The sequence below is a fragment of the Macaca fascicularis genome, chromosome 4 (genome assembly GCF_037993035.2).
Source record: "Macaca fascicularis isolate 582-1 chromosome 4, T2T-MFA8v1.1".
NCBI lineage: Eukaryota > Metazoa > Chordata > Mammalia > Primates > Cercopithecidae > Macaca > Macaca fascicularis.
In genome coordinates, this window is record NC_088378.1 from 38908723 (window position 1) to 38918563 (window position 9841).

Genomic DNA, 9841 nt, shown 5'->3' on the forward strand with positions numbered 1-9841 from the left:
AGTTTACAGTCCCACCAACAGTGTAAAAGTGTTTCTATTTCTCCACATCCTCTCCAGCACCTGTTGTTTCCTGATTTTTTAATGATTGCCATTCTCATTGGTGTGAGATGGTATCTCATTGTGGTATTGATTTGCATTTCTCTGATGGTGAGTGTTGATGAGCATTTTTTCATGTGTCTGTTGGCTGTGTGAATGTCTTCTTTTGAGAAGTATCTGTTCATATCCTTTGCCCACTTTTTGATGGGGTTGTTTCCTTTTTCTTGTAAATTTGATTGAATTCTTTATAGGTTCTGGATATTAGCCCTTTGTCAGATGAGTAGATTGCAAAAATTTTCTCCCATTCTGTAGGTTGCCTGTTCACTCTGATGGTAGTTTCTTTTGCTGTGCAGAAGCTCTTTAGTTTAATTAGATCCCATTTGTCAATTTTGGCTTTTGTTGCCATTGCTTTTGGTGTTTTAGAAATGAAGTCCTTGCCCATGGCTATGTCCTGAATGGTATTACCTAGGTTTTCTTCTAGGGTTTTTATGGTTTTAGGTCTAACATTTACATCTCTAATCCATCTTGAATTAATTTTAGTATAAGGAGTAAGGAAAGAATCCAGTTTCAGCTTTCTACTTATGGCTAGCCAGTTTTCCCAGCACCATTTATTAAATAGGGAATCCTTTCCCCATTTCTTGTTTTTTTCAGGTTTGTCAAAGATCAGATGGCTGTAGATGTGTGGTATTATTTCTGAGAGCTCTGTTCTGTTCCACTGGTCTATATCTCTGTTTTGGTACCAGTACCATGCTGTTTTGGTTACCGTAGCCTTGTAGTATAGTTTGAAGTCAGGTCACCTGATGCCTCCAGCTTTGTTCTTTTGGCTTAAGATTGTCTTGGCAATGTGGGGTCCTTTTTGGTTCCGTATGAATTTTAAAGCAGTTTTTTCCAATTCTGTGAAGTATTACCAGTATTTTATTGAGGATTTTTGCATGGATGTTCATCAGGGATATTGGTCTAAAATTCTCTTTTTTTTGTTGTATCTCTGTCAGACTTTGGTAACAGACTGATGTTGGCCTCATAAAATGAGTTAGGGAGGATTCCCTCTTTTTCTATTGATTGGAATAGTTTCAGAAGGAATGGTATCAACTCCTCCTTGTACCTCAGGTAGAATTTGGCTGTGAATCTGTCTGGTCCTGGACTTTTTTTGGTTGGTAGGCTATTAATGATTGCCTCAATTTCAGAGCCTGCTATTGGTCTATTCAAGGATTCAACTTCTTCCTGGTTTAGTCTTGGGAGAGTGTAAGTGTACAAGAAATTATCCATTTCTTCTAGGTTTTCTAGTTTATTTGCGTAGAGGTGTTTAGAGTATTCTCTGATGGTAGTTTGTATTTCTGTGGGGTCAGTGGTGATATCCCCTTTATCATTTTTTATTGCATCTATTCATTTGATTCTTCTCTCTTTTCTTCTTTATTAGTCTTGCTAGCAGTCTATCAATTTTGTTGATCTTTTCAAAAACCAGCACCTGGATTCATTGATTTTTTGGAGGTTTTTTGTGTCTCTATCTCCTTCAGTTCTGCTCTGATCTTAGTTATTTCTTGCCTTCTGCTAGCTTTTGAATGTGTTTGCTCTTGCTTCTCTAGTTCTTTTAATTGTGATATTAGGGTGTCACTTTTAGATTTTTCCTGCTTTCTCTTGTGGGCATTTAGTGCTATAAATTTCCCTCTACACACTGCTTTAAAAGTGTCTTAGAGATTCTGGTATATTGTATCTTTGTTCCCATTGGTTTCTAAGAACATCTTTATTTCTGCCTTCATTTCTTATGTACCCAGTAGTCATTCAGGAGCAGGTTGTTCAGTTTCCATGTAGTTGAGCAGATTTGATTGAGTTTCTTAATCCTGAGTTCTAGTTTGATTGCACTGTGGTCTGAGAGATAGTTTGTTTTAATTTCTATTCTTTTACATTTGCTGAGGAGTGCTTTACTTCCAACTATGTGGTCAATTTTGGAATAAACGCGATGTCGTGCTGAGAAGAATGTATATTCTGTTGATTTGGGGTGCAGAATTCTGTAGATGTCTATTAGGTCCGCTTGGTGCAGAGTTGAGTTCAATTCCTGGTTATCCTTGTTAACTTTCTGTCATGTTGATCTGTCTAATGTTGACAGTGGGTTGTTGAAGTCTCCCATTATTATTGTATGGGAGTCTAAGTCTCTTTGTAAGTCTCTAAGGACTTGCTTTATGAATCTGGGTGCTCCTGTATTGGGTGCATATATATTTAGGATAGTTAGCTCTTCCTGATGAATTGATCCCTTTACCATTATATAATGGCCTTCTTTGTTTCTTTTGATCTTTGATGGTTTAAAATCTGTTTTATCAGAGACTAGGATTGCAACCCCTGCTTTTTTTGTTTTCCATTTGTTTGGTAGATCTTCCTCCATCCCTTTGTTTTGAGCCTATGTGTGTCTCTGCATGTGAGATGGGTCTCCTGAATACAGCAAACTGATGGGTCTCAACTCTTTATCCAATTTGCCAGTCTGTGCCTTTTAATTGGACCATTTAGTCCATTTACATTTAAGGTTAATATTGTTATGTGTGAACATGATCCTGTCATTGTGATATTAGCTGATTATTTTGCTCGCTAGTTGATGCAGTTTCTTCCTAGCATCAATGGATTTTACATTTTGACATGCTGACATGTCATCATTTTTTTTTGTTTTTTTTGAGATGGAGTCTTGCTCTTATCCTCCAGGCTGGAGTGCAATGTCATGATCTCACCTCACTGCAACCTCTGCCTCCCGGGTTCAAGCAGTTCTCCTGTCTCAGCCTCCTGAGTAGCTGGGATTACAGGTGCCTGCCACCATGCCCAGCTAATTTTTGTATTTTTAGTAGAGATGGTATTTCACCATGTTGGCCAGGATGGTCTCAAACTCCTGACCTCAAGTGATCTGCCCACCTCAGTCTCCCAAAGTGTTGGGATTACAGGTGTGAGCCACCACGCCTGGCCCTAAAGTCACCTTTCATAACAACCCAATGTGACAGTAACTAATCCAGTCCCAAGAGAGCAAGAACTCACTCACTTCTCTAGCCAGCATTAATCCCTTCATGAGGGTGAACTCCTCATCATCCAAGGGCCTCTTAAAGGTGCCACCACCTGTCAACACCTTTACATTACGGACTAGCCTCAACATGAGTTTTGATGGGGATATACCATATACAAGACATAACTAACTACAAATTTAAATACCTTCTTTGGATGACAATTGTCAGTGTATATTAAAATGTTAAAGACATATGCCTTTTCAGCCAACAATTCCACTTCCAGCACTCTATTTAAAAAAATAATAATAATCTCCCAAAGTTCTTGCAAGATGATTTCTATCCCACCAGTGTGGAGGTAGGAAGAGCAGAACTGGTGGGAGACTTTGAACAAATCCAGATAAGGAACAAAGAGAATGACTGTAAAGATGAAGAAGAGGAGAGTGACTAGAAATTGTCAACAGTTTGAATTAACAGGACTTAAAGGCTCTCATGGATTGAATTGTGTCCCATAAAAAGGTATACTGAATTCTTAATCCCCAGTACCCATGAATGTGACCTTATTTGGAAATGGGGTATTTGCTGATGTAATCAAGTTAAGATGAGGTCATATTCACACTTTAGGGGGGCCCTAATCCAATACGACTGATGCCTTTATAAAAAGAGAAGAGATACAGACATACAAGGAGAATGTCACATGATGATGGAGGTAGAGACAGGAGCGATGCCTCTACAAGCCAAGGAATGTCAAAGATTGTCAGGATTGCCAGAAAGGCATAGAACGAATTCTCACCTGCAAGCTTCAGGAAGAGCATGACCTTGCTGACAACATGGTCTTGGACTTCTAGACTCCAGAATTGTGAGAGCACACATTTCTGTCATTTCGGTTGTTTTCAGCCACCCAGTTTGTGGCACAGTGCTCCCCTTTATCCACTGTTTCACGTTCCACAGTTTTAGTTATGTGTGGTCAACTACAGTTTGAAAATATTAAATGGAAAACTCCAGAGGTAAACAATTCATCGTTTTTAATTGTGCACCATTCTGAGTAGTGTGGTATGATCTCACACTGTCCACTCCATCCTTCCAGGACATGAATCATCCCTTTGTCCAGCGGATCCATGCTGTAGACATTGCCCACCTGCAAATCACTGAGGAGCTGGCTCGGTTATCAGATTAAAAAAAAAAAAAGGCCACAGTATATATAGGGTTTGGTACTATCAGTGACTTCAGGCATCCAATGGAGTCTCAGAACATATCTCCCACAGATAAGGGGGGACTACTGTATTCTGTTACAGCAGCCCTGGGAAACGAATACAGAGGCCAACTGGTGAAAGTGGCCAGGAAGAGAGAAAATCAAAGATGACTTCAGATGAGCCTGGCTTGGGCCACTGTGTCCATGCTAGTACCGTGAACTGTGCTGACAGATGTAGAAAACATAGAAGGGGAGCAGCTCGGTTGGGGCAGGACATGAGTAAGGAATTTACTGTCTGATATGGTAAGTCATGGCCCAGGGTCTATCTGTATGAACATGTCCAGTCAGCTAAGCTGAGCAGAGAGGTCATAATAGCCTGGACTATGGGTGAATGGGTCTAAAGAGATATCAAATTCAGTTTGAAACGTGTTAGCATTCAGATTGGAAAACCTTCACCTTCATTCTCTCTAAGGTGAGAGAGACCCTACTCCATGGCAGAGAAACACACCTCTCAGCAGAAACGCACCCAGAACAAGCATGGTGAGTTCTGGGATCTAGGTCCCTTTCCTGCAGAACAAGGACCCCATTCTTGCTGACTCTTTGGAGCTGGTGTGGGTCCTCTCTGGCCTCTGGGCTTCCCCATGAGCTGGACAGCGCTGCTCCCCAGAGCGTTGTGGAGACATCCTGCGAGAAGAGCCGCGAGGCAGGGTCTGGGGGGACCTGCCTCTAACTTGGGGTGTGGTCTGGCCTGGGCACTTAACGACTCAGAGCCTCTCCCTGGGAACTACTCACTGGGAAGTAACAATGGAGCAATGCATAAAGGAAGGTGAGAACCAAAGTAACTCCATAGTTAGTTCAAGCATTTTATTTTACAGAGGAGCAAAATCAGACATGCAGAAGTTAAGTGGTGTATTCAAGGTCACAGACAAATGGGTTTTGAAGTTGGAATTGAAAAGTGCTCTTTTCATTAAAGCATTTCTAAGGTCTCTTTCAGTCTTTAAATCCTCTGGTTATAAAAGCAATTTATAAATAGAATGGGGTGCTAGAAGTTTCTAAATACCACCAGACACCAAAAACTGCTGTTTAAAGAGAGGAACTAATTGGAATTCATGGCAATTCAGAGGCCACACATTAATTCTGTGCAGTGGAGCAAGACCTGTATGGCAGATCATTTGAATGCAGGAGGTCAGTCAGATAGATTGCTTCTTTAGATCTTCAAGAACATTCAAGAACACTGTCAAAACCTTTCTGTTACAAACATTTGCAGGTTGGTTTTTCAATAATGATTCCTGCTATACAGAAATGGGGCGGCTTGAAAACTTGCCCCTGCATGCCCCCACTCCAGCTCAAAAAGGAACACAAATGTGGTTGCAGCAGCTTTGCCCTAAAGTCGATATCCAGACAGAAATTGTGAAAAATAGCAACCAGTCGCTTCCCCAGATGACCGGTTCATTGAAAATGAACTCCCCTCAGGCCACATGGAGGCAGACTCCAGGGTCTGAGCTAGACTTTGAATGTGTCTGACAAATGAAGAGACAGGACTAGAGAGGTGTTCCCCTGCCACCAGCCACATCCAGATGTAACCACAGACCAAGGCTGGCTGCTGCTGGAAGCTGAGCCTTCCCAGGCAGAGAAGCAAGTAGCATCTCCTACCCTCCACCCACCCACCCATCCTAACTCCTCTTCCTCTTTTCTCTGTCTTGGACCATCCAGATTTCCCCTGAGCTTCCTTTCTCTTTTCTTTGTCTTCATTCTTACTCTCCCCTCTCTGCTCCTCTTTCTAAATCTTTCATATCTTTCTCTTGACCATGTCTCTTCTCCCTAATATCCAACCCCAACTCTGGTCTGTCTATTCCTGGACAGACAGAAATGAAGTCACTTTCAACCAAGAAAAATGAATAATTCCAATGCCATGAAAAGGCTAGTCATATGGTAATGAGTAGGGCCAATCCTTTCCTCCTAATAGGCTACAGTGACTCCAAATGGTCATGGACTGGCCACCATGGAATCATCAGCCCCAGAAGGATACAACAAGCTCCCTAAGGCAGCGCCATCTTGGCTCTCAGGTTCTCTGAATGGCCAAACATCAAAACCACCAGAATGGAAAATTGAGCATGTATAGGAAGTTCTCCTTCCACTCCCAACATAAAGAATGGGTAGAAATACACGTGTGTGCGTGTGTGTGTGAATATACTAAATGCCACTAAACTGTACAATGGTTAAAATGGTAAATGTCATGTATATTTTACCACAATAAAAATAACAAGGACAGCCAGAGTCAAACATTGCAAAGACAGGGAGAATGGGAGGTCACAGTCATTGGAAGGAGAAGCCACCTAAGGGTGTGTGTGTGGACAGAGATAGAGATAGATAAAAGTTATGTAACAGTCAAATTCAAAAGGAAGAAATGAAAATTTAAGAATAGGACCTTTAAGGACACAAGAGTGAGAAAGTGTTAAAGCCAGGTAGCCCTCAGCGAGTTAAGAGGAAACATGTAATTCAGAACTAGGGTTGAAGCCCCAAGCACCTGCTCAGCAGGTGTTGGAATTGTGTTCTATGCATAAACACTGAAAAAGCCAAATGCTATCACTGAAGGATGACCAGAAAACTCTACCCAAAGGTTGTAAACGTACTAGCATTTCTTCCAATAACCCTAGAGGCTGATCAAACCATAACTCTAACAATGGTCCCTCTCTCAAGACTTTAGGCAGAAATCAGGACCAGAAGAATCTTTGCAACGAGCCAGGCGTGGTGGTTCCCACCTGTAATCCCAGCACTTTGGGAGGCCAAGTCGGGCAGATCACGAGGTCAGGAGTTCAAGACCAGCCTGATCAATATGGTGAAACTCTGTCTCTATGAAAAATACAAAAATTAGCCTTGGGAGGTGGCATGCGCCTGTAATCACAGCTACTCAGGAGGCTGAGGCAGGAGAATCGCTTGAACCCAGAAGGTGGAGTTTGCAATGAGCCAAGATTGTGCCACTGCACTCCAGCCTGGGCAACAGAGTGAGACTCCATCTCAAAAAGGAAAAAAAAGAATTTTTGCGATGAAATCTGTTCCAACCCTGTACCTTGGGTCTCATGTTAGCAAATAAGCAGTTAGCATAGAAATAGACCTTTGGTTTCCAAAGCTGAAACTTTGGAATTGTGCCTGGAACCAATCATTATTTTATTTGCCCAAATCCTGTACCAGACATAGGTCATATGCATCCAACAGGCACCCTTTATTGGCTTTTTATGGATGTTCATTAACAGCTCCATTGTTGGCCAGGCCATTTAGAGACACTGAGCTGGAAACACCAGCTGCTTCACGAAAGTTATGGATACGGCTGAGCCTTCCACCGAGGGTTGTAAAGCCCTAATGGAGTGGCAGCACAGTAGGGCAATTCAGGCCAATTTAGATTTTGTAGCATGTACATAAATGACTGTTTCCTGCCCTGCTCTGATTTTTTTGTTCAAACCCTTTAAATCCACCTGGAATACTAACCTAAGGATGGTGGTCTCCACTTATCACCCAGGCCACTGACATACGGATTTACAAAGAGTTTTTCCATTCCCTCAGACGCTAATGCCTTCCATTTGTACAGAATGTTTAACATTTACCAAATACTTTCACAGTACCATCCAGTTCCTATGAAGTAGGTAATAGAGCCGGTGTTACTATCCTTGAGAAAAAGAGGTTCAGGGAGGTTTTGGGACTTGCCCAAAGATACACAGAAACGCTGGAGCTTGCAGGAGTCCAGGTGGCCTTTTCTTCCAATGACCATGACCTTCCAGTCTCCATGTCTTGACACTGATTAACTCTGGCTCTTTATTTTTATTGTGGTAAAATATACGTAGCATAAAATTTACAATTTTTAAGTGTACAGTTCAGTGGCATTAAATATACTCACATTGTTGATTTATCCTCGTGCACCATACGTGGCACAGGCATCAAGATGTCCAATCAAGTGGTCTGCCGGGAAGTCAGTCATGCTGGGAGCTGGTACTCAGCCTCAGGACCACAGCTGAATGCACAGCTAGAAGGTTGGCTTTCACAAGTACAGTCTACAAAAAGACCTGCTAGAGCCATTATTGCACTCCATGCAGGATATACGTACTGTGGGTCTTGTGCTACCCATGCTTATAAACAAGTGGATCCGTCTATTACCCAGAGAATTTTCATCCTTGGGCCTTCTCATCATGTGTCCCTCTCTCAATGTGCACTTTCCAGTGTGGATATATACAGGACATCTCTGTATCATCTTCATATTGACCAAAAGATTTACAGAGAACTGTGGAAAACAGGAATGTTTGAACGCATGTTTCTGAGACAAAATATGAACATAGCATTGAAATGCATTTGACTTACACACATAAAGCCATGGAAATCCATAAGAATGAGTTTACCATTATCCCTATTCTGGTTGGAGCTCTGAGTGAGTCAAAAGAACAGGAATTCAGAAAACTCTTCAGTAAATATCTAGCGGATCCTAGTAATTTCTTGGTAGTTTCTTCTGATTTTTGCCATTGGTGTCAAAGGTTTCATTACAGTTACTATGATGACTCCCAGGGGGAGACTTATAGATCCATTGAGTATCTAGATAAAATGGGTGTATTATAGAATTAGACCCTATATCTTTTAGCAATTACTTGAGGAAATACCATAATATTATATGTGGAAGACATCCCTTTGGGGTATTATTAAATGCTATCACAGAGCTCCAGAAAAATGGAAGAATATGAGCTTCTCTTTTTTGAATTACGCCCAGTCAAACCAGTGTAGAAACTGGCAAGACAGTTCAGCACTTATGCAGCTGGAGCACTCACGGTCCACTGAAGCTCTGAATCCTCAGGGAGGCCACCTGCACATTCTCATACTCAGTCTAGGGTCCTAGCCTAACTTTTACCAAGATATTGGTCCTGGTTTGGGGGGATTATGAAACCTCAAACTAATAGAACTTTCTTCTCTTTTTTTCTAGTAGGCATAGTCCTTCCTTGATTTCAACTCATTAAAAAATGCTTTATAGTTTAGGGCAATGGTAGTGTGTCCAGAAATGGTGGGTTCTTGGTCTTGCGACTTCAAGAATGAAGCTGTGGACCCTCCTAGTTACAGTTCTTAAAGATGGCGTGTCCAGAGTTTGTTCCTTCAGATGTTCAGATGTGTCTGCAGTTCCTTCTGGTGGGTTCGTGGTCTCGCTGACTTCAGAGGTGAAGCTGCAGACCCTAGCGGTGAGTGTTACAGCTCTTAAAAGCAGCGCGTCTGGAGTTGTTCATTCTTCCCAGTGAGCTCCTGGTCTTGCTGGCTTCAGCAGTGAAGCTGCAGGCCTTCAGGGTGAGTGTTACAGCTCATAAAGTCGGTGTGCACCCAAAGAGTGAACAGCGGCGAGATTTACCATAAAGAGTGAAAGAACAAAGCTGCCACACTCTGCAAGGGGAACAAGGTTGCCGCTGCTGGCTCAGGCAGCCTGTTTTTATTCCCTTATCTGACTCCACCCACATCCTGCTGACTGGTCCATTTTACAGAGAGCTGATTGGTCTGTTCTGACAGAGTGCTGATTGGTGCATTTACAATCCTTTAGCTAGACACAGAGTGCTAGACAGAAGAGTTCTCCAAGTCCCCACTAGGTTAGCTAGATACAGAGTACCTGTTGGTGTAT

At 42.1% G+C, this 9841-nt stretch overlaps 1 pseudogene; it reads left to right on the forward strand.

Moving 5' to 3' along the window:
* Nucleotides 1–4635: 4635 nt before the first annotated feature.
* On the forward strand, nt 4636–9021 carry LOC102121873 (protein MEMO1-like; annotated as a pseudogene).
* Nucleotides 9022–9841: the final 820 nt, after the last annotated feature.